This window comes from Dermacentor andersoni, chromosome 4, assembly GCF_023375885.2.
Source record: "Dermacentor andersoni chromosome 4, qqDerAnde1_hic_scaffold, whole genome shotgun sequence".
NCBI classification, from domain to species: Eukaryota; Metazoa; Arthropoda; class Arachnida; order Ixodida; family Ixodidae; genus Dermacentor; species Dermacentor andersoni.
The window spans coordinates 43,291,891-43,297,890 of record NC_092817.1 but is presented as its reverse complement, the minus strand read 5'-3'; positions in this window follow the sequence as shown (position 1 = coordinate 43,297,890).

Genomic DNA, 6,000 nt, shown 5'->3' with positions numbered 1-6,000 from the left:
GGGTTTCTTTTCTTTTTTTCATTAGTTTGCTGTTGTGTAATAACCAAGCCCATGATATTTAGTATTTAGTAGTACACTTAAAAGCATTATTTGCTTCATGTCAATTGGCCTCAGCACACTAATTTTATGGTTGCAAAAGTCTGACGAAGATGAAGTGACACCTGATGAATTCAAATGTGATAATTAAATCCAGTTGTATCTTGGCACAGCCACTAGTGTTCTGTAACTTCTGAAGCAAGGGCTGTGAAGCAATGTAAATGCAGGAATATTTGATTCAGATGTTATTTAATGTCTTCAATAAATGTAACGCTCACAATTTGATTGAAAGGCTACCTGCCTTAGACTTCAAAATGCCATAATTTCTTTCTTGCAACCACTGGTAGGTTGGTGCTACTGGTGCCATCCGATTGGGCAGAATGGTACTGCTGCAGCTTTGAGAGAGAGAGCGGAGAGGAAGAGACTCTATTTTCTGCAACCCTTTAGGGAGCACAATTCGTTGCCTTGTGGAATATAAAAAGAAGGAATGTTGAGGTGGACACGGAGCTCTTGGCTGTCCGAGTGCAAACAACAACAATGATCAAGTGGAAGGCAGTGAGGACATGGCAGCACGGCAACGTATATTTGTAGATCACACATAATTCTGGAAGTGCTGTGTATAAGTTGTTGGGGGCTTCCTTTAAAAATATTCAAACTTGCAGAGTGCAGGCATTGTAACAAAATTTTTTCAAAAATGTGCATGTATTAGTTTAACCTCTTCAAAATGCATCTTTGGGGCTTAACTAATGTCCCACAACAATAATCGTCATCTGCCATGCTTGGTTTTCCTTTCTTGAAAACCCTGTGCTCCCTACTTTTCTATTAATTCACATATCGTTCGCGACCTGGAAGATTCCTTCCTCCATGCCTGGAAATACCAGGTGCGCAGCGCTAGGGCAAGATGTGTAACGATTATTCATTCTTAATACAGTACACCCTCTGGGGCTTTTGTCCCGCAGCGATAATCATCATCTTTCTTACCCGCATTTCCTTCCTTTAAGGTTGCGAGCCACGTACTTCCAAGTCGAGAACGGCTTGCGTGCATGGAGGAAGGAAAAGGTGGGAGAAAGTATTTCGTCATGCAGCCAGCCTTGGGAAACGAACACTCCACGACCTTTGCGAACGCTCCAGCCCCTTTGCGCAGTGTTGGCCCAACACGTGACCTCTTGCATCAAGATAGGGGTGCAAGAATCGAGATTTACCAAGATGTTTGGTGCCCGGTAGTTGGTTCTTTATTCTATGGGTAGTTTTTAATCGATGTGCGCTCGGCCAGCAGTTGCTCGGCCTGCATCTCATGGTCACGCGTTGAAACGACACATTTGCCTTCAGTCGCATTGCACGATGCTCCCTCCTTTTTCCTTCCTCCACGACGGCCTGCATGTTACACTCTTAAAACGGCTGCATCTTTTGGGGTGTATATTTGCCACACAACGATAATCGTCATCTGTCTTCACTCTTACAATGGTTGCACCCTTTGGGGTGTATATTTGTCCCACAACGATAACCATCATCTGCCTTGCTTGCGTTTCCTTTCCTGAAAACTCGAGGCTTGCTACTTTCCTGTCGAGAATGCTGCGTCACACTGATAACGCACATACTGTTCGTGACTGGGAAGTACCAGGCGCGCAGCGTTAAAGGAAACGCGGGCAAGACAGATGATTATCGTTATGGGACAAGATAAGCCCCAAAGGGTGTACATTTTTTTAGTGTTTCCCGCCATTCCCTTCTTGAAAACGTTAAGCTCGTTACACACTCTAAGAAAAGCTTACACCCTTTGGAGTGTATATTTGCCACGCAACGATAATCGTCATCTATCTTACCCGCATTTCCTTTCTTAAAAACGCGCGCTCCTTACATTCCTGTCGGGAATGCTGTCATGCTGATAACGCGCATGCCGTTCGTTACTGGAGAGTACCGGGCTCGCCGCGTTAAAGAAAGGAAATGCGGACAAGGCAGATTATTGTTGCGTGGCAAATATACACCCCAAAGGGTGCAACTGTTTTTTCAGTGCACTCTTAGAAAAAATTTACACCCTTTGGGGCTTATCTTGTCCCACAACAATAATGGTCATCTGTCTTGCCCGCGTTTCCTTTAACGCTGCAAGCCCGGTACTTCCCAGTCACGAGCGGCATGCGCGTTATCATTGTGACGCAGCAATTCTCGGCAGGAAAGTAACGGGCACGGCGTTTTCAAGAAAGGAAACGCAAGCAGGGCAGATGACGATTGTGTTGGGCTGCTGAGCACGAGGTCGCGGGATCGAATCCCGGCCGCGGCGGCCGCATTTCGATGGGGGCGAAATGCGAAAACACCCGTGTACTTAGATTTAGGTGCACGTTAAAGAACCCCAGGTGGTCGAAATTTCCGGAGTCCTCCACTACGGCGTGCCTCATAATCAGAAAGTGGTTTTGGCACGTTAAGCCCCATAATTTTTCAGATGACGATTATTGTTGTGGGACAAATATGCAGCCCAAAGGGTGCAACCGTTTTAAGAGTGTGCTTTCCTGTCGAGAATGCTCTATCATGCAGATAACGCGCATGCCGTTCGCGACTTGGAAGTACCGGGCTCGCAGCGTTAAAGAAAGGAAATGCGGGCAAGACAGATGACGATTATCGTTGTGTGGCAAATAAACACCCGAAAGGGTGCAACTGTTTTTACACTCTTAAGCAAAATTACACCCTTTTGCCACAACAATAACCGTCATACTGTCTTGTCCGCATTTCCGTTCTTTAATTAACTCGGCGAGCCCGGCACTTTCCAGTAACGAATGGCATGCGCGTTATCAGCATGGCATAGCTTCCCCGACAGGAAAGTAACGAGCGCAGCGTTTTCAAGAAAGGAAATGCGGGCAAGACAGATGACGATTATCGTTTTGTGGCAAATATACACTCCAAATGGTGTAAACATTTCTTACACTCTTAAAACAGTTGCACCCTGTGGGGTGTTTATTTGTCCCACAACGATAATCGTCATCTGCCTAGCTTGCATTTCCTTTCTCGAAAACTCGGCGCTCGCTGTAGTTTCCTGTCGAGGATGCTGCGTCACACTGATAACGCGCATGCCGTTCGCGACTGGGAAGTACCGGGCTTGCAGCGTTAAAGAAAGGAAACGCAGGCAAGACAGATGACGATTATCGTTGTGGGACAAGATAAACCTCAAAGGGCGTAAATTTTTCGGAGAGTGTAGTGTGGGATGCTCTGAAAAAAAAAAAAAAGTTTCATCGAGCGGTCGTAGCTTTATGTGGACCCTTGAGCTGTTGGAAAGATCGTCGTTTCTGTAATTTGTTCGCTCAAATTCTGCTAAAGATAACAGAAAACAAAAAACATGAACGCATAGTTTTCAGTTACAAAAAATTTAATTGAAAGCTTAAAAATGTTTCTGCATATATTTAATAGTAGATTATGGGCAATGAGAAAACCATTACTGTCGTTTTGAAAATCCTTTTGCGCGGTAAGAGTCTTGTGAAAGCCACGTACATCATGAACCATTGTAGGAAATTAAACGATAAAACTCTGACAGGAACCATATATGACTGGCAAGAGTAACTTATGATCATATACTTGTATATTTCTGCACAAAGCCAGCCGCGAACAAGTTTCATTGTGAGATAACGAGCAGGTAAACCTTCATGATGAGTAAAAAAACGTAGTCAATATAACCAATGGTAAAAAATGTACCGTTAATGCCTTTAAATTGAATCCGATGTAAGCGACACCTGTTGCCATAGAGTTTAATGTTAGTATTTATTTAGAAACTCTATGCCTGTTGCTATCTTATCGATACTGCGCGCGCTACCAGTGCCACACTCCGCTACAATTCGTACCAATCGCACCAACCTTGATCGCACCGTGCTTGCCGTGCTGCTGTTGTGCGGTTGTGTGCCATAGCGTGCCATTGTGTGTTCTCTGCAGTTTTCCGTGCGCGTGACAAGTTAACCCGTGCGTGTGCATGTTGAGACTTGCAAATGGAAGTTTGAGAATTATGAGAATCCTAGGAACTGCTATGTTTTGCGTCATTGCCGTGGTTCACCTATGACAACAGGCAAGTGAACGAGTGTATTCCGTATCCCCACTCGTATAACGGTGGTCATTGCGGTGTATTGTGAAATGGGTAAAAACACATCTTCGTCCACCGCTGTTCTTACAAAGCGCTGCCGCAGAACACCTCTGCGCTGTCTTGAAAAGCTTAATTAAAGGCGCGTAATTCGCTCTCGCAACAGGTTGCGCATTTTGTTAAGAGAAAGATCTTGCTTTCACTTGTGCGCATTCCGTTTTGTTACGATTATTTCGAGCTGCCCTTGATCTTCTCATTCGAAGGCTTCGCCAACCACCTGATGCCAATGGTCGCGACGTGGTCACGGTGTAAATAGTGTAACTAAATAAAGCGTGCGTGCAAGGTTTAGTCATCGTTGTGGCATTGACGTGTTCATATCACAACTTCAGATGTTGCGAGCCGTATAACTGATTATGCGAACAGATTGCCATGACGTCGAAAGGTTTTTGTAATGACCGTTTCTACTTGGTTTTCTGGCTTTGTTCAAAGTTTTTCGAAGTTGCCAAGCTGGAAAACACGCTCGCCCTCTTATGACATTTGACATTCGTTGGTCTCAATAAAGATAATACTATAATTATCGTATTATCAGGCCCAGATCGGAGGAAGAAAGAACGCGAGTTTAGTCACCGTAACACCCGTAAGGGAAAAACATGCGTACTTGAGGAGCAGTGCTGCTTCGTCTGGGTTTTCATTAGCAAGGTGACTGGGATCGGGAACGCGGTCGCTCACCAGTGTTTTCCGGTACAAGTGCATTGTCAAGGCCTTCTTTTTATCCCTACTTCAACTGTGTGTTTGTACTACATTGTGTGTGTGTGTGTGTGTGTGTGTGTGTGTGTGTGTGTGTGTGTGTGTGTGTGAGTGAGTGAGAGTGAGAGTGCGCGCGCGCATTTGGTGTTCGAGCTGTTTAGATATGTTACATATTGTGTCTGATATTGTGTTTGCCGTGGTTGCTTAGGGGCTATGGTGTTGGGCTGCTAAGTGCGGGATCGAACCCCGGCCACGGCGGCTGCATTTCGATAGGGGCGAAATGCGAAAACACCCGTGTACTTATATTAGTTGCACCATATATGAACCCCAGGTGGTTCAAATTTCCGAAGTCCCCCACTACGGCGTGCCTCATAATCATATCATGGTTTTGGCGCGTAAAACCGGATAATTTAATTTTTTGCCTCATAATCATGTTGTGGTTCTGGCTTGTAAAACCTCAGAATTGATTTAAGGTTGGGCCTGTGAGTGTACTTCTGTTCTTCATCATCAAATAGTAAATTGCGACATAATTCCAGTACCCGTATAGTTCACCCATAGGTATCTCTTGGGAACATAGACCTGTTAATAAAATAGTGCTCAGCATTTAGTGGTTCCGTCATAGTTGTGTTGCTGTAACAGATGAGGGGCCCTACACTTGAATGTTGGCAAACCATGTGGAGGATAGCAAAAAAAGAAGTGCTTAAAATCAAGCCCGCTACTGCCACTGAAAATCGGAACTTGTGTCCCTACAGCAATTACGGGAGCCGGATGGTAATATTGGGCAAAACTTGCGCTTGGTAATTTGGCCAGAGTTAGTGCTGCATATACCTAGACTCCATTCAAAGAATCGTGGCCTCTGTGCACACATATTGGAGGTCACAGCAGACACTATACACTGCAGTGGGCGAGGACACCCTATGCATTACAATGTTGTTACGAACAGTGACCACAGTGAGAATCTGTCTCCATCACAGTAAATGAGTTCAGTGTTGGAGAAATTGCGGAAATCTGCTGTCTTTTTCTTTTTTGCTGACCTGTAGCACTATGATAACATGCCCGGCCTAAATTTTGCTTTGGCTATAATAGCGGTTTTAGTACTCTTTTCTATTTGGTTTGGTTTTGTGTTGGTGTCACCCTATGATTTTGTTTTCTTTATTATATTTCTC